We start from the raw sequence: 19765 nt of genomic DNA, 5'->3' as shown, positions 1-19765 counted from the left end.
ATTCAGCCACCGTGGAGATGTTGGTCATTTCTGGGAGATGATGTTGACTCCCTGGAAGGGAAGAGGGGAACTTAAATTTAGAAACATTGGCATTCCCTCAAGACTGTAAATTCCCTTTGGGCAGGTAACACTTCTAAAAATTATATCATGTTGTACTCAAGCACTTAGTACAGTGCTCTACACATTGTAAGTGATCAATAAATATGATTGATTCTCATTGAAATAAATAAAGCAGTTATATTCATTGAACACCTATAGAGTTCAATAGTATTGATACATGTAGGGGTATGAACACATCAATCAGTAGCTCAATGGTATTTACTAAATATTCACCGTGTGCAGAGCACAGTACTAAGTGCTTTGGAGAGTTCAATGCAATGGACTTGGCAAATATTTTCCCGCCCTCCAGGAGGTGACAGTCTAGTGGGTAGACTCTGCATACCATAAATGCTTAATAAATACGATGGGTTGATAGCATCGATGAATTAATCAACACTAATTCCTTTGGAGTTTGCCAGCGCTTAAAACAGTGCTTCACACATAGTGAGTGCTTAACAAATACCATCATCATTATTATTGAATCAATCCGTTGTATTTATTTGTCACCTGTAGTGTTCAATAGTACTAATATGTGCAGTGATCTGGCATGTATTGACATGCTGTCGATTCGCCCCAAACCTATAGCGACTTCATGGACGCATCTCTCCCAGAATGCCCCACCTCCATCTGCAAGCATTCTGGGACTGTATCCATAGATTTTTCTTAGTAAAAATAGAGAAGTGGTTTACCATTGCCTTCTTCCACTCAGTAAATTTGTGTCTCCACCCTCGACTCTCTCCTCTGCCACTGCTGCCAGGTACGTTTTAACTTGTAGCAGATTGCCTTCCACTCGCTTGCCACTGCCCAAGCTAAGAATGGAATAGGTATCCCTCTGCTTGACTCTCCGTCCCTTGGCTGAGACTGGTAGAGTACTGGAAACTCTCCAGGTGGGATCCTGAGAGGGGGCAGGGGTATGTACCCATCAATTAATCAAGCAATGGCATTTACCGAGCACATAGGGCTCAGTCTTAATTCCCATTTTACAGATGCATTATTTGAGGCACAGAGAAGCAAAGTGCCTTGCCCATCGTCACCCAGCAGACAAGGGGCAGAGCCACAATTAGAACCCAGATCCTCGAGCTCGTTTTTGGGTAGGGATTGTCTCTATCTGTTGCCGAATTGTACTTTCCAAGTGCTTAGTACAGTTATCTGCACACGATAAGCACTCAATAAATACGATTGAATTAATTAATTAATAGCAGAGTCAGGATTAGAACCCAGGTTTCCTTACTACTACCACTACTCTTTGCCTCTCCCTGGGCCCAGACACACTTTATCCCTGGGAGAATATGGGGGAAGAGTCCCTCTGGCCTCGAATGACCTCCTTACACACATCCGCCAAACTACCTCTCTTCCTCCCTTCAAAGCCCTACTGAGAGCTCACCTCCTCCAGAGGGTCTTCGTAGACTGTGCCCCTCCCTTTTCCGGTCCTCCTCCTCCCCTCCCCTCCCCATCAACCCTCCTCCCTCCATCTGCCCTAACCTCTTCCCCTCCCCACAGCACTTTTATATATTTGTACATATTTATTACTCTATTTACTTTATCTGTACATATTTATTACTCTATTTTATTAATGATGTGCATATAACTATAATTCTATTTATTCTGATGGTATTGACACCTGTCTACTTGTTTTGGTTTGTTGTCTTTCTCCCCCTTCTAAACTTTGAGCCAGTTGTTGCGTAGGGACCACCTCTATATGTTGCCGATTTGTACTTCCCAATCGCTTAGTACAGTGCTCTGCACACAGTAAGCACTCAATAAATACGATTGAATGAATGAATGAATGAATGAATGAATGAACTACCTGCATTCGCACTCAGCCCACCAAGGTTATTGGATTATTTACTCCTCTCCTCAGGCTTTTCCTCTCCCACGTCCCCTATAACAGTTTCACCCTTCTCCAGAACTGTCATTCACAGGACTCCCTCCTCCACTACCTCAGAGACAATTCAGCCATGAGCCCCTGGGCTCTTCTTGCCATTGGCCTTCTTGATTTGACTGACCCATGGAAAATTCAACCTTCTACTCAGGGCAACACCCGCTTATGTTATTGTTACTATTGCATGTTAATTGTTAACTACTCTCAGTGCTGTCATTTACCTCACTGAATTCACCATGACCTTTCAATTCCCCTGCTCCCATCTGTCCTTCCCAATCCTCACCTTCCCCTCTCCCACCCAGCTCTTTCCCTCCCTTTGCTCCGTCCCCACCCCTCCTCCCCGCCCCCTCCGTAGAATCCCTCTGCACCAGCGCCAACACTCATCCCACTCGTCTTGCGCAGTTCCCCTCCAAACCCCTCCCTTTCAACCCCTTCCCTCCCCCCCGCCCCATCCCATCCCTGTTCTCCTGTCTCAACCCTACCCCTCATCCTCCTCTCCCTGCCAAGCGCCCCGCCAACTCATTCCCATCCACACCCTCTCTACCCCCCGCACCCTTCCCCCTCTCTCCCCTCCCTCCACAGCTGCTGCTAATGTAGCCAATGGAACCCCCGCTCCATTACAGGTAAGCTCCCTTTCATCCTTGACCTGTTCTTTTCCCGCTCTCTCCTCCTCCTCGCCCTCACTGAAAACCCGCATTACCCCGGATGACACGGTGTATTCTGCTGCTCTCTCCAGCGGAGGTCTCTTCTCCTCCCACTCCCTCAGACTCACCGGTAAAGAAGGAGGTGTCGGCTTCCTTAATGCACCCGAATGCAGCTTTTGCACCATGCCCCCTCCCCTTTCCCTTTCCTTCCCCTCCTTTGAAGCCTATATTCTCTGCTTCTACCACCCCCTCCAGATTTTTGTAGCCGTAATCTACCGCCCCCTGATCCCAGCTCCAACTTCTTTAACCATTTTCACCCTTTTCTCACCTTCCTTCTTTTCCTTCCTCTTTTTCCATGCCCACTCTGATCCTCGGAGACTTCAACATCCACATGGATATGCCCGGTGACTCCTCCGCCGCCCACCTTCTAACACTCCTCGACTCCATGAACCTCCTGCTTCACCCCACCTTGTCCACTCACCAACTTGGTCACACCTTCGTTCTCATCATCTCTTACCGCTGGACTATCTCCATCCTCACCAATTCTGAAATCCCTCTCTCTGACCGTAGCCTCCTCACCTGCCTCCTCTCTCACACTCCTCCCCGCGTATAACTCTATTACTCCCCCACAGTGACCTCTGCTCTCTCGACCCCATCCATCTCTCTCAGGACATCACACTCCACCTTGCCTCCCTATCCACTCTACCCACTTTTGATGACCAGATTGATACTCTCAACTCTACCCTCTCTTCTCATTTTACAGATGAGGTAACTGAGGCACAGATAAATTACGTGACTTGCCCAAAATCACACTGCTGACAATTGGTGGAGCTGGGATTTGAACACACCATCACTGACTCCAAAGCCCATACTCTTTCTACTGAGCCACGCTGCTTCTTTAAGCATAGTGGATAGAGCATGGGCCTGGGGTCATGGGTTCTAATCCTGACTCTGTCACCTGTCTGCTGTGTAACCTTGAGCAAGTCACTTCACTTCTCTGTGCCTCAGTTCCCTCCTCCGTAAAATGGGGATGAAGACTGTGAGTCCCACGCGGGGCAGGGACTGCGTCCAACCCAATTTGCTAGTAATCACCCCAGCGCTTAGTACAGTACTTGGCACATAGTATGTGCTTAACCAATGCCATTATTTTTATTATTGCTTTCACTGCAGTATAACAGAGGTGGTAGACACCTTCCCTACCCACAAGAACTGAAAAGTCGAGAGACGGAGACAGGCATTAATCTAAATAAATAATTTACGATATACGTCATAATTTATAAATATGAAGCGCTGTGGGGTGAAGAGTAGCTTGATTATCCTCATGGCAAAGCCGGGATGATTCATTCATTCATTCTTTCAATCACAGTAGTTTCTGGGGGCTTTCAGTCAAGAAGTCCCTCAGAACAAAAGGGGAATCCTGCTTTCTCCAGAGGGAAAAGAGAGGCCACGTGGGAAGGATTATAAATTGCCGCTAGAGCGGAGCGCAGAATGTGAAAGACACCATCGGGAACTCCTCAACAAGAGAGTGATGTCTCCTCCCGGGTGCAACCAGCAATCAGTCCCTGGGATTTACTGAGTGCTTACTGTGTGCAGGGCACTGAACTAAGCGTTCAGGAGAGTACAATATAACAGAGTTGGGAGATACGTTCCCTGGCCACAAGGAGCATACATTCTAGAGGGGGAGATGGATTTTAATTAATCCATCAGTAGTATTTACTGAACGCTTCCCGTAGGCAGAGCTCTGTACTATATAGTACAATATAACAGAGTTGTAAGACAAGATCCCTGACCACAACGTCAGAGATGGAGGGGCTGAACAGCAGAAAAGGGAGGCTTTTTTAAGTCTGGGATAAATGTGACGAGAAATCGCCTGTTTCCATCCGTTGGTAAGTGCCAACATGCGTCCGAAAATCCATTTCAGTGACCTTCAGCTGCTTCATTATTCGTGTGAGTTCGAGCCTGATCCTTGTCTTCCTCTAGCTTGATAAGTGCTTACTATATTCCAAGCACAGGGCTAGGCCCTGGGCTAGATACAAGATTGGACAGACTCCGTGTCCCACAAGGGGCTCCCAGGCTAAATTGGAGGGAGAATAGGTATTTGTTAGAGGTACTGATAAGCACTTAGTGAGTGCTTTGTAATAATCATAACAATAATAATAATTATGGTATTGATTTTGTGCTTATTATGTGCCAGGAACTTTACTGAACGCTGAATTGTTCTAAGTGTTGGAGTTGACAGAAGATTGGAAATAGCCCGTGTCCCACAAGGAGATCACACTCTAAGTAAAGTGGAAACCCGCTATTTTTTTTCTTGATACCTGTTAAGCACTTAGTACATGCCTAGTACTGTTCTAAGCGCTGGGGGAGATATATGAAAATAATAATAATAATGGTATTTGTTAAGCGCTTACTATATGTCAAGCCCTGTTCTAAACACTGGGGTAGATACAAGGTAATCAGGTTGTCCCATGTGGGGCTCACAGTCTTAATCCCCATTTTACAGATGAGGGAACTGAGGCACAGAGAAGTGAAGTGGCTTTCCCAAGGTCACACAGCAGACAAATGGAGGAGGCAGGATTAGAACCCACGACCTCTGACTCCCAACCCTGGGCTCTTTCCACTAAGCAACACTGCTTCTCTAATAGACCCTCTCCAACATGGGGCTCGCAGTTTACAGAGCAGAGAGAAAAAGTCATTAATCACTACTTGCAAATGAAGGAACTGAGGCCAGAGGAGTTATGTGACTGGCCCAAGGTCTCACAGCAGGTCACACTGCAAGCTAGTGGCAGAGCTAGAATTAAAACGCTGTCTCCTGGTCTAGGTATCTCCTTGAATTTTGTTTGGGCTCTATGCTTCTGTCTCCCTGTCTCTGTTTCTTTGCATCTGCCTGTCTTTTAGTCACCCTGCCACTTCGTGTTTATTGGGGAGAGGAGAGTGGGGGTCTGCCAGACATGAAGGGAGAGGGCTTCCAGGGCAGATAGGCTAGTGTGACTAGATAAATAAGAGCAGTTGCAGCATCTCAATCCTCAAAAACCGTTAAGAAGAGGGAACGTTCCCGGGAGAATAAATCGGTTTGAGTGCTTGTCTTCATTCCAGGCCAGAGGCAGAGGAAGAGGAATCCGAGAGATCTGATTTCATTCATTCATTCAATCATATTTATTGAGTGCTTACGGTGTGCAGAGCACTGTACTAATCGCTTGGGAAGTACAAGTTGTCAACATAAAGAGACGGTTCCTACCCAAGGGGGAGGCAGATAACAAAACAAAACATGTGGACAGGTGTCAATGGAAAATGCTCATTTTTTCAAGGTTATTATGTAAAGGAAAATTTGGTTTGGAACTTGACAATCACTGGGGAACTGGCAATGTTAGCGACCGGACTACCATTGATCAAGATTGGGCAGTTTAGATAAGCATTAGTTATCACAAAGCCGAACTCTGAGACCATTTCAGGATCATTGTTGTTCACTGTCCAACTAACTGATGTAGTTAGCACTAACCAACAGGTGTTGCCTTTAGGATTTTCCATCTCTTCTTCAATCCGTGCTTGAGGAATGAGGCTGTTGTATGACCACTTCTGAAACCAGAGCAGCACATAAACAGTGGCTAGAGCACGTGTCTGGGAATCAGAAGGACCTGGGTTCTAATCCCGGCTCTCCCACTTGTTTGCTGTGTGACCTTGGACAAGTCACTTAATTCATTCAACGGTATTTATTGAATGCTTACTGTGTGCAGAGCACTTAATCTCCCTGGGCTTCAGTTTCCCCATCTGTAAAATGCAGATTAAGACTGTTAGCCCCATGTGGGACATGAACTGTATCCAACTTGATTAGCTTGTATCTACTCCAGCACTTAGCATAGTGCCTGGTGCATAAAACGTGCTTAACAAACACCTTTTCTTAAAAAAAAAAAGCCACAAAACAACAGTGGCTTGGCCTGGATCTCAGGTCAAGAGGGTGCACTTCAGTCATTCATTCATTCAATCGTATTCATTGAGCGCTTACTGTGTGCAGAGCACTGTACTAAGCGCTTGGGAAGTACAAGTTGGCAACATATAGAGACAGTCCCTACCCAACAGTCGGCTTAAAGTCTAAAAGGGGGAGACAGAGAACAAAACCAAACATACTAACAAAATAAAATAAATAGAATAGATATGTACAAGTAAAATAAATGAATAAATAGAGCAATAAATATGTACAAACATATATACATATATACAGTTGCTGTGGGGAAGGGAAGGAGGTAAGATGAGGGGGATGGAGAGGGGGACAAGGGGGAGAGGAGGGAAGGGGCTCAGTGTGGGAAGGCCTCCTGGAGGAGGTGAGCTCTCAGTAGGGCCTTGAAGGGAAGAAGAGAGCTAGCTTGGCGGATGGGCAGAGGGAGGGCATTCCAGGCCCAGGGGATGACGTGGGCCAGGGGTCGATGGTGGGACAGGCGAGAACGAGGCACGGTGAGGAGATTAGCGGCAGAGGAGCGGAGGGTGCGGGCAGGGCTGGAGAAAGACAGAAGGGAGGTGAGGTAGGAGGGGGCGAGGGGATGGACAGCCTTGAATCCCAGGGTGAGGAGTTTCTGCATGATGCGCAGATTGATTGGTAGCCACTGGAGATTTCTGAGGAGGGATTATTATTATCATTATTCATAATAATAATGATTGTATCTGACAGCACTGTTCTAAGCATTGGGGTAGATCCAAGGTCATCAGGTTGGACACAGTTCTTGCTCCACAAGGGGCTCATGGGCCTAATCCCCATTTTACAGATGAAGGAACTGAGGCAAAGAGAAGTGAAGTGACTTGCAAGTGGCAGGGCCAGGACTGGAACCCAGGTGCTTCTGACTCTCAGGTCCTCCCTCTTTCCACTAGGCCTCACTGTCTCCTCTGACAGCCCATCACTCTCCCCACTTTCAGAGACTTCTGAAAATCAAATCTCCTCCAAGAGGCCTTCCCCGACGAAGCCCTCATTTTCCCGACTTCCTCTCCTTTCTGCTGCACCCTTTCACTTGGATTTGCCCTCCTTATTCTCCCTACTCTCATCCTCACTGCACGTATGTACATATTTGAAATTTCTTTCAATGTATGTCTCCCCCTCTAGCCCGTAAGCTCCTCGTGGGCAGCACATATGTCAGCCAACTCTGCTATGTTACACTCTCCCAATTGCTTAGTATAGTGCTTTCCACTAAGTGCTAAATAAATACAACTGATGGATTGATTTGACTGGCATTGTCTGTTGAGGTTCTGAAATAGCTTCCTCTTCATTGTTTCTGTAGGTGGTCTCGGCAATCTCTGGGAAATGGCCAACCTCACGGTGATGAGGGAATTCCTCCTGCTGGGATTCTCGGAGGTCCGGGAGCTGCAGCTGGTCTACTCTGCGCTGTTCCTCCTGGTCTACCTGGCAGCCCTGACGGGGAAGCTCCTCATCGTCGCCGTCACCGTCCTCGACCGGCGCCTCCACACCCCCATGTACTTCTTCCTCAGGACCCTGTCCGTTCTGGACCTCTGCTACATCTCCGTCACCATCCCCAAATCCATCCTCGACTCCCTGACCAAACGTAGATCCATCTCCTTCCTGGGCTGTGCCTCCCAGCTCTTCTCGGTGATTCTTTTTAGTGGTTCAGAGGTGTTCCTCCTCACGGTGATGGCCTACGACCGCTACGCGGCCATCTGCCTCCCCCTGTGCTACGAGGTCATCATGGACCGAAGGGCCTGTGGGAAGATGGCGGCCGCCTCCTGGCTCGGCGGGGGACTGTTTGCACTGATGATCTCCTCTGGGACGCTCTCCCTACCCTTCTGCGGGTCCGTCCTGATCCGACAGTTCTTCTGCGATATCTCCTCCATGGTCCGATTCTCCTGCTCTGAAACGCACCTCGTCATCGATGTGATCGTAGTCATCGGGGCCCTTTTGGCCTTCACCTGCTTCGTCTCCATCGTGGTCTCATACGTGCGCATCTTCCGGGCCGTGCTGAGGATGCCGGTCACTGAGGGCCGGGCCAAAGCCTTCTCCACCTGCTTGCCCCACCTCATCGTCACGACCGTGTTTTTCACCTCGGCTTCCTTCGGTACCTTACATCCACCCTCAGACTCCTCCTCAGCTCTGGACCGGCTGGTGTCCGTGTTCTACACGGTGGTGCCTCCCACCCTAAACCCCCTCATCTACAGCCTGAGGAACCGCGACGGGAAGGCCGCCTTGGGGAGTGTCCTAAGTTGGAGTCCTTTCCCCCAGGATAGAAAGTTCCTAATGATGTCTTGATCTTTTGCTTTCTCTCTCCTTGGATTGACTCTGAGCAAGACTCATCCTACTAGAGAAGCAGCATTTCCCAGTGGAAAGAGCCCGAGCCTGGGAGTCGGAGGACCGGGTTCGAATGCCGGCTCTGCCACCTGACCACTGGGAGACCTTGGGCAAGTCACTTAACTTCTCTGGGCTTCAGTTTCTCCATCTGTGAAATGGGGATTAAATCCTACTCCTTCCTACTTAGACGGTAACTGGGACAGGGATGGTTTCCAACTCCTTTATCCTGTTTCTTCCCCAGCACTTAGTACAGCCCATGTTACATCGTAAGCTCTTAACAAATGCTATTATTATTATTACCTCCACCTTTCAGGGTGCCCTTTTGTGCTTGGTCATTTTTCTTCTATCAGCCCTCTGGGCAGGATAGATTATACTAAGCGCCTACTGGTGTTCTGCACACAGTGAGTGCTCAATAAATATGTTTCAATGAATTGATTGATCGATGAACTGTATTTATTGAGCACTCACTGTGTCCTGAGTACCGTACTAAGCACTTGGAAGAGTATAATAGAACGCTATAACAGACACATTACCTTCCAAAGGGTTATTACACTCTAGACATGGAGACAGACATTAATATCAATAAATAATTACAGATATGTACATATGCGTCCTGTGGCTGGGCGGTTGAAAAAGGGAGCAAATCAGGGGGACGCAGAAAGAGGGGGGAGACAAGGAATTGAGGGCTTAGCCGGGGAAGGCCTCTTGGAGGAGTTGTGCCTTCGGTGTAGCAGTGCATCCTATGTGGAGTTGAAGACATACAGTGAGGGTGAGAATGGAATACCGACAGACGTTGACACAAGGAGCGTAGTCTTAGAGAGGGCAGGGAGGGTAGCGAGTGGGATCAGGAGCGGGAGGGTTAAAGTGAGGTCTGGAGGAGGGAGGACTAGTACATCGAAAGCATTTTGAAAGGGCCGCCCCACAGCCGTGAAGCGGGTGAAGCGCATGAAACCAGCGGGTTACTGCAGAAAAACCAAGATGGACATCTCGTTGTCATTCCTGCAGTTCCTCTGAAGGTTCTCCCCTTGAGACGCATGTCCGTGTGACGGATCACAGGGTCCCCAGTGGGGTTGTCACGTGGGGGAGGGCAACTACCCCACCCAAGGTCCCCAAGGTCCCCGGCGGCGCCTGGTCCGAACAGGACATAATGAGGCCACTCGGCCCAACCTGTGATCCATCCCTGGGGGGAGTCCCGCGGGGAGCTTTTCCTGAAAGGCCCAGCTTCGCCGAGGGCCCGACGCACTCCAAGCAGGAAGCCAGAAGAGCTGGGACTCCGCACACCTCCCGGGGATCCTCCCACGGCTGATGTCTGGGAGATGTGGGGGATGGTTGAAGGACGACGGAGACCAGAGCCCCCTCGCTCCCGGCTGACCCGTGAGTCTGGACGGTTGAGAGCACAGGTGGGTAGGGGGTCTTACAGGGGAGCTGGAGGAGACGGAGAACTAGAATCTCCTCACGCCTCCATGCGTAAAACAGATCTCTCCCCGCGGCGTCTCCATGGCTCCCCATCCCCTGGATCAACTGGGTGGGTGGCGGGGATGGACGGGGATGGATCGGGGACAAACGATCTGGGTGGCCCAACAATCATATTTATCGAGCACTTACCGTGTGGAGAGAACCGTGTTAAGTGCTGGGTAGGGTAAAATATAAGATCGGCAGACGTATTCCCTGTTCGTAAGGAGTTTACAATCTAAAAGGGAAGGCAAACATTAAGAGAAATATATAGATTATGGATCTATATATTACGGTCATGGGATCCAGAGAGTCGTGAAGAAAGGGGGCAAATTCAAGTGAAGGGCGACACGGAAGGGAGTGTGAGAAGAGGAAATCAGGAATCAGTCGGGGAAGGCCTCTTGGAGGAGCTGTGATTTTAATAAGGCTTTGAAGGTGAGGGGAGTGAACCTCTGTCAGCTACGAGGAGCGAGGAAATTCCAGGCAAGACACGAGACGTGGACGGGATGTCGTTGGCCGGAGAGATGAGATGGAGGTACGGCGAACAGGTTGGCATGAGAGGAGCAAAGTGTGAGGGCTGGCTTTTAGTGGGAGAGCAGCGAGGTGAGATAGGAGGGGGCGAAGGAATTGAGAGCTTTAAAGATGATGGCGAGGAGTTTCTATATGACGCAGAGGTGGACGGACAACCACTGGAGGTTCTTGAGGAGTGGGGAAACATGGTCGGAGCTGGTAACGTCGTCCGTCTTGGTGGTGTTTACTAAGCACATACTATCGGGAGAGCACCGCGCTCAGGTCTGAGGGAGAGAACGTCGGGGGCTACATTAGACATGGTCCTCTGAGAGGGCCGTCACTGACAACTAAATGGGGGGTAAGCTCACGTGGGAGAAAAAAGGCTCTCCTACCCCAGATTTGCCATGAAACAGGAGATCACATCTGGGGAGAGATCATTTAATTGATTGTGCTCGGCACAGCGCTCTACACATAGTAAGTGGTCAAGATATGGGATCGATTGATTGATATTGGTTTCATTCTGCCTGAAGATCGAAGGTTAAGAGAGGGAGCTTCTCAGAGTCACCCAGTCCAAACATTTGGTTGGTCTAAAACCAACCTACTCACTGGATTTTGGTCCCATCTATCCGGCTACTGATGCCCAGGCCTTTCCACTGGCCTTGAACTCCCTCCCTCTTCATATAATAATAATAGTAATCGTATTCGACAGCACTGTTCTAAGCACTGGGGTAGATCCAAGGTTATCAGGTTGGACACAGTCCCTGCTCCACATGGGGCTCATGGCCTTAATCCCCATTTTACAGGTGAAGGAACTGAGGCACAGAGAAGTGAAGTGACCTGCCCACGATCACACGGCAGGGAAGTGGCAGAGCCAGGACTGGAAGCCAGGTGCTTCCGACTCTCAGGCCCTCGGTCTTTCCCCTAGGCCTCGCTGTCAACTCTGACAGCCCATCACTCTCCCCACTTTCAGAGACTTCTTAAAATCGCATCTCCTCCAAGAGCCCTTCCTCGACTAAGTCCTCATTTTCTCTACTTCCTCTCGGTTCTGCCTTGCCCTTGTCCTTGGATTTGCCCTCCTTATTCTCCCCACTCTCATCCCCACAGCACTTATGTACATATTTGAAATTCATTTCAATGTATGTCTCCCCCTCTAGCCCGTAAGTTCCTGGTGGGCAGCAAATATGTCAGCCAACTCTGTTATGTTACACTCTCCCAATCGCTTAGTATAGTGCTCTGCACAAAGTAAGTGCTCCATAAATACAACTGATGGATTGATTTGACTGGCATTGTCTGTTGAGGTTCTGAAATAGCTTCCTCTTCATTGTTTCTGTAGGTGGTCTCGGCAACCTCTGGGAAATGGTCAACCTCACGGTGATGAGGGAATTCCTCCTGCTGTGATTCTCGGAGGTCCCGGAGCTGCAGCAGGTCCAGGCCGCGCTGTTCCTCCTGGTCTACCTGGCGGCCCTGACGGGGAATCTCCTCATCGTCACCGTCACCATCCTGGACCGGCGCCTCCACACCCCCATGTACTTCTTCCTCAGGAACCTGTCCGTCCTCGACCTCTGCTACATCTCCATCACCGTCCCTAAATCCATCCACGACTCCCTGATCAAACGTAGATCCATCTCCTTCCTGGGCTGTGCTGCCCAGTTCTTCTCAGTGGTCCTGTGTGCCGCCTCAGAGATGTTCCTCCTCACGACCATGTCCTATGACCGCTACGCGGCCATCTGCCTCCCCCTGCGCTACGAGGTCATCATGGACCGAGGGGCCTGTGTGAAGATGGCCGCCGCCTCCTGGCTCGGCGGGGGGCTGTTTGCACTGATGTTGTCCTCTGGGACGTTCTCCCTCCCCTTCTGCGGATCCATCCTGATCCCACAGTTCTTCTGTGATATCGCCTCCATGGTCCGACTACTCCTGCTCCGAAACGCACCTCGTCGTCGATGTGCTCTTAGTCAACGGGGCCCTTTTGGGCTTCTCCTGCTTCTTCTACATGTTCACCTCGTACGTGCATATCTTCCAGGCCGTGCTGAGGATGCCGGTCACTGAGGGCCGGGCCAAAGCCTTTTCCACATGCTTGCCCCACCTCGCCGTCACGACGGTGTTTTTCACCTCGGCTGCCTTCGATACCTTACGTCCACCCTCAGACTCCTCCTCAGCTCTGGACCGGCTGGTGTCCGTGTTCTACACCGTGTTGCCCCCCGCCCTCAACCCCCTCATCTACAGCCTGAGGAACCGGGACGTGAAGGCCGCCTTGGGGAGGGTCCTAAGTTGGAGTCCTTTCCCCCAGGATAGAAAGTTCCTAATGATGACTTAATCCTTCGCTTTCTCTCTCCTTGGATTGACTCTGAGCAAGACTCATCCAACTAGAGAATCAGCGTTTCCCAGTGGAAAGAGCCCGAGCCTGGGAGTCGGAGGACCCGGGTTCGAATGCCGGCTCTGCCACCTGACCACTGGGAGACCTTGGGCAAGTCACTTAACTTCTCTGGGCTTCAGTTTCTCCAACTGTAAAATGGGGATTAAATCCTACTCCTTCCTAATTAGACGGTAACTGGGACACGGATTGTTTCCAACTCCTTTATCCTGTTTCTACCCCAGCACTTAGTACAGTCCATGGCATATAGTAAGCTCTTAACAAATGTGATTATTATTATTATTACCTCCACCTTTCAGGGTGCCCTTTTGTGCCTGGTCATTTTTCTTCTCTCAGCCCTCCGGGCAGGATCGATTATACTAAGCGCTTAGTGGTGTTCTGCACACGGTGAGCGCTCAATAAATATTATTGAATGAATTGATCGATCAATGAACTGTATTTATTCAACACTTTCTGTGTCCTTAGTACTGTACTAAGCACTTGGGAGAGTATAATAGAACGCTATATCAGACACATTCCCTCCCAAAGGGTTATTACAGTCTAGACGGGGAGACAGACGTTAATATCAATAAATACATTCCAGATATGTACATATGTGTTCTGGGACTGGGCGGTTGAAAAAAGGAAGCAAATCAGAGTGATGCAGAAAGAGAGGGGAGACAAGGAATTGAGAGCTTGACCAAGGAAGGCCTCTTGGAGGAGAGGTGCCTTCAGTGTAGCAGTGCATCCTATGTGGAGTTGAAGACATACAGTGAGGGTGAGAATGGAATACCGACAGACGTTGACACAAGGAGCGTAGTCTTAGAGAGGGCAGGGAGGGTCGTGAGTGGGATCAGGAGTGGGTGGGTTGAAGTGAGTTCTGGAGGAGGGAGGACTAGTACATCCAAAGCATTTTAGAATGGTCGCCCCACAGCCGTGAAGTGACTGATGCCGGGTGGGTTACTGACAAAAAACCAAGATGGACACCTCGCTGTCATTTCTGCAGTTCCTCTGGGGGTTCTCCCCGTTAGACATACGCCCGTGCCATGGATCACAGGGTTCCCAGTGGGGTTGTCACAGGGGGCAGGGCAACTACCCCACCCGAGGTCCCCAAGGTCCCCAGCGGCGCCGGGCCCCCAGGGAGCCGGGCCCGAACAGGACATAATGAGTCCTCTCAGCCCAACGTGTGACCCGTCCCTGGTGGGGAGTCCCACAGGGAGCTTTTCCTGAAAGGCCCGGCTTCGCTGTGGGCCCAACGCGCTCCAAGCAGGAAGCCAGAAGAGCCGGGACCCTGCATGCTTCCTGGAGATCCTCCCGTGGCCGACTTCGGGAGCTGAGGAGGCGGGGGACGGTTGAAGGACGACAGAGACCAGAGCCCGCTCGCTCCCGGCCGACTGGTGAGTCTGGGCCGTTGAGAACACGGGTGGGTAGGGGGATCTTACAGGGAAGCCGGAGGAGACGGAGAACTAGAATCTCCTCACGCCTCCGTGCATAAAACAGATCTCTCCCCGAGGCGTCTCCATGGCTCTCCATCTCCTGGATCGACTGGGTGGGCGGCGGGGATGGATGGGGATGGATCAGGGACAAACGATCCGGTGGCCCATCGATCATATTTATCGAGCACTTACCATGTGGAGAGCACCGTGCTAAGTGCGGGGGAGAGTAAAATATAAGATAGGCAGACGTACTCCCTGCTTGTAAGGAGCTTACTGTCTAAAAGGGGAGACAAACCTTAATAGAAATACATAGATTATGGATCTATATATAAGGGTCTTGGGATCGAGAGGGCGGTGAAGAAGGGGGCAGATTGAAGTGAAGGGCGACACGGAAGGGAGTGTGAGAAGAGGAAATCAGGAATCAGTCGGGGAAGGCCTCTTGGAGGTGATGTGATTTGAATAAGGCTTTGAAGGTGGGGAGAGTGAACGTCCATCGGCTACAAAGAGGGAGGACATTCCAGGGAAGAGACGGGATGTGGATGAGAGGTCATCGGAGGGAGAGACAAGATGGAGGTACGGCGAATAGGTTGGCAGTAGAGGAGCGAAGTGTGCGGGCTGGCTTGTAGTGGGAGAGTAGCGAGGTGAGATAGGAGGGGTGAGGGGATTGAGAGCTTTAAAGATGATGATAAGGAGTTTCTGTATGACGCAGAGGTGGACGGACAACCACTGGATGTTCTTGAGGAGTTGGGAAACACGGTAAGAGCTGGTAACGTCGGCCGTCTCAGTGGTGTTTACTAAGCACCTACTATCGGAAGAGCACCGTGCTCAGTTCTGAGGGAGAGAACGACAGTGGCTGCATTAGACGCGGTCCTGTGGGTGGGCCGTCACTGACAACTAGGTGAGGGCTAAGCTCACGTTGGAGAGAAAAGGCTCTTCTACCCCAGATTAGCCATGAAACAGGAGACCACACCTGGGGAGAGATCATTTATTTGGTTGTGCTCAGCACAGCGCTCTACACATAGTAAGTGTTCAAGATATGGGATCGATTGATTGATATTGGTTTCCTTCTGCCTGAAGATCGAAGGTTAAGAGAGGGAGCTTCTCAGGGTCACCCATTCCAAACATTTGGCTCGTCTAAAACCAACCTACTCCCTGGATTTTGGTCTCATCTATCCCGCAACTGATGCCCAGGCCTTTCCATTGGCCTCGAACTCCCTCCCTCTTCATGTAATAATAATAATGATCGTATTTGACACCACTGTTCTAAGTATTGGGATAGATCCAAGGTTATCAGGTTGGACACAGTCCCTGCTCCACATGGGGCTCATGGGCTTACAAGGTGATCAGGTTGTCTCATCCTATCCCGTCTGGACTACTGCATCAGCCTTCTCTCTGATCTCCCATCCTCGTGTCTCTCTCCACTTCAATCCATACTTCATGCTGCTGCCCGGATTATCTTTGTCCAGAAACGCACTGGGCATATTACTCCCCTCCTCAAAAATCTCCAGTGGCTACCAATCAATCTGCGCATCAGGCAGAAACTCCTCACCCTGGGCTTCAAGGCTCTCCATCACCTCGCCCCCTCCTACCTCACCTCCCTTCTCTCCTTCTCCAGCCCAGCCCGCATCCTCCGCTCCTCTGCCGCTAATCCTCTCACCGTGCCTCGTTCTCGCCTGTCCTGCCATCGACCCCCGGCCCACGTCATTCCCCGGGCCTGGAATGCCCTCCCTCTGCCCATCCGCCAAGCTAGCTCTCTTCCTCCCTTCAAGGCCCTGCTGAGAGCTCACCTCCTCCAAAAGGCCTTCCCAGACTGAGCCCCTTCCTTCCTCTCCCCCTCGTCCCCCTCTCCATCCCCCCCTTCTTACCTCCTTCCCTTCCCCACAGCACCTGTATATATGTATATATGTTTGTACATATTTATTACTCTATTTATTTATTTATTTTATTTGTACGTATCTATTCTATTTATTTTATTTTGTTAGTATGTTTGGTTTTGTTCTCTGTCTCCCCCTTTTAGACTGTGAGCCCACTGTTGGGTAGGGACTGTCTCTATATGTTGCCAATTTGTGCTTCCCAAGCGCTTAGTACAGTGCTCTGCACATAGTAAGCAGTAGTAAGCATACGATTGATTGATTGATTAATTGATTGATTGTCCCACGGGGGGGTCACAGTCTTAATCCCCATTTTACAGATGAAGGAACTGAGGCACAGAGAAGTGAAGCGACTTGCCCAAGGTCACACGGCAGGCACGTGGCAGAGCCAAGACTGGAACTCAGGTCCTTCCGACCCTCAGGCCCTCGCTCTTTCCACTAGGCCTCGCTGTCTACTCTGACAGCCCATAGCTCTCCCCACTTTCAGAGACTTCCGAAAATCACATCTCCTCCAAGAACCCTTCCCCGACTCAGTCGTCATTTTCCCGACTTCCTCTCGGTTCTGTCTTGCCCTTCCCCATGGATTTTCACCCCTTATCCTCCCCACTCTCATCCCCACAGCACGTATGTACATATTTGAAATTCGTTTCAATGTGTGTCTCCCCCTCTAGTCCATAAGCTCCTCACAGGCGGCAAATATGCCTGCCAACTCTGCTCTGTTACACTCTCCCAATCACTTAGTATAGTACTCTGCATAAAGTAAGTGCTCCATAAATACCATTGATGGATTGATTTGACTGTCATTGTTGAGGTTCTGAAATAGCTTCCTCTTCATTGTTTCTGTAGGGGGTCTCAGCAATCATTGGGAAATGGTGAACCTCACGGTGATGAGGGAATTCCTCCTGCTGGGATTCTCAGAGGTCCGGGAGCTGCGGCTGGTCCACGCCGCGCTGTTCCTCCTGGTCTTCCTGGCGGCCCTGATGGGGAATCTCCTCATCGTCGCCGTCACCGTCCTCGACCGGCGCCTCCACACCCCCATGTACTTCTTCCTCAGGAACCTGTCCGTCATCGACCTCTACTACATCTCTGTCGCTGTCCCAAAATCCATCCACGACTCCCTGACTGACCGTACATCCATCTCCTTCCTGGGCTGTGCCTCCCAGTTCTTCTTGGTGATTCTGTTTGGTGGTTCAGAGGTGTTCCCCCTCACGGTGATGGCCTACGACCGCTACGTGGCCATCTGCCTCCCCCTGAGCTACGAGGTCATCATGGACCGAGGGGCCTGTGGGAAGATGGCGGCCGCCTCCTGGTTCGGCGGGGGGCTGTTTGCACTGATGATCTCCTCTGGGACGTTCTCCCTACCCTTCTGTGGGTCCGTCCTGATCCCACAGTTCTTCTGTGATATCTCCTCCGTGGTCCGACTCTCCTGCTCTGAAACACACCTTGTCGTTGATGTGATCGTCGTCACCGGGGCCCTTTTGGGCTTCTCCTCCTTCGTCTCCATCGTTTTCTCGTACGCGCGCATCTTCCGGGCCGTGCTGAGGATGCCGGCCTCCGAGGGCCGGGCCAAAGCCTTCTCCACCTGCCTGCCTCACCTCGTCGTCACGACCTTGTTTTTCACCTCGGCTTCCTTCGGTACCTTACGTCCACCCTCAGCCTCCTCCTCAGCTCTGGACCTGCTGGTGTCCGTGTTCTACACGGTGGTGCCTCCCGCCCTCAACCCCCTCATCTACAGCCTGAGGAACAGGGACGTGAAGATGGCGATGGGGATGGTCCTTGTTGGGAGTCTTTTCTCCAGAGACAGAAAATTTCACTTCACGCCCTGACCCTGTTATCTCTCTCATTCATTCAGTCATTCAATCAATCGTATTTATTGAGCACTTACGTGGATTGACTCTATACAGACTTGGGCGGCCTGCGAAGAGCTGAGATATTTGTCGTCAGAGACTTTTCCTGGCTGCCTATTATCAATGGCTTTGACTCGTTTGGTAGAAGAGTTTTTATCCAGATGTCCTTGACTGGTATTTAAATCTAATTCCCGTGCCTGGGGACGGATCCCTGCACTTGGATTCACCCCCCGCCCTTAATCATCAAGAGAAGCAGCATGGCTCAGTGGAAAAGAGCCCGGTCTTTGGAGTCAGAGGTCATGGGTTCAAACCGCGGCTCCACCAATTGTCAGCTGTGTGACTTTGGGCAAGTCACTTCACTTCTCTGTGCCTCAGTTGCCTCATCTGGAAAATGGGGATTAAGACTGTGAGCCTCACGTGGGACAACCTGATCACCGCGTAACCTCCCCAGCGCTTAGAACAGTGCTTTGCACATAGTAAGCGCTTAATAAATGCCATTCTTACTATTATTATATTATCACCAGCAGAGTATCTGGGAATCTGAAAGATCTGGGTTCTATTCCTGGCTCTGCCACTTGTCTGTTGTGTGACCTTGGGCAAGTCACCTCGCATCTCTGAGCCTCAGTTCCCTCATCTGTAAAATGGGGATGAAGACTGTGGGCCCCACGTGGGACACAGACTGTGTCCAACCTGATTAGCTTGTATCTACCCCAGTGGCTAATACAGTGCCTGGTACATAGTAAGTGCTTAACAAATACCAGTAAAGAAAGTTGAAGAGGTAGCTGCCGAAGGGTGTTTTAGACTTTGGCAAAGCAGCGTGGCTCCTTGGAAAGAGCTCGGGCTTGGGAGTCAGAGGTCATGGGTTCGAGTCCCGACCCGCCACATGTCTGCTGTGTGACGTTGGGCAAGTCACTTAACTTCTCTGAGCCCTCAGTTCCCTCATATGTCAAATGGGGATCAATCAATCAATCAATCAATCGTATTTATTGAGCGCTTACTGTGTGCAGAGCACTGTACTAAGCGCTTGGGAAGTCCAAGTTGGCAACATATAGAGACAGTCCCTACGCAACAGTGGGCTCACAGTCTAGAAGGGGGAGACAGAGAACAAAACCAAACATATTAACAAAATAAAATAAATAGAATAGATATGTACAAGTAAAATAAATAAATAAATAGAGTAATAAATATTTACAAACATATATACATATGTACAGTTGCTGTGGGGAAGGGAAGGAGGTAAGACGGGGGGGATGAAGACTGTGAGCCCCACGTGGGACAACCTGATCACCTTGTATCTGTCCCAGCGCTTAAAACAGTTCTTGGCACATAGTAAGCACTTAACAAATACCAAAATAATAATAATTATTATTATTTAGACTTAATTCTGACCC

At 50.2% G+C, this 19765-nt stretch overlaps 1 non-coding gene across 1 annotated transcript; it reads right to left on the bottom strand.

Annotated features, from left to right (window-relative positions):
- Nucleotides 1-866: 866 nt before the first annotated feature.
- Nucleotides 867-1004, bottom strand: LOC119922667. Its single transcript, XR_005448682.1, has one exon. It is a non-coding gene; the product is annotated as a small nucleolar RNA SNORA7 (small nucleolar RNA).
- Between the last annotated feature and the right edge of the window lie 18761 nt (nt 1005-19765).

This window comes from Tachyglossus aculeatus, unplaced genomic scaffold (assembly GCF_015852505.1).
Source record: "Tachyglossus aculeatus isolate mTacAcu1 unplaced genomic scaffold, mTacAcu1.pri scaffold_116_arrow_ctg1, whole genome shotgun sequence".
NCBI classification, from domain to species: domain Eukaryota; kingdom Metazoa; phylum Chordata; class Mammalia; order Monotremata; family Tachyglossidae; genus Tachyglossus; species Tachyglossus aculeatus.
The sequence above is the reverse complement of the archived record's forward strand: the minus strand, read 5'-3'. Positions and strand labels throughout refer to the sequence as shown.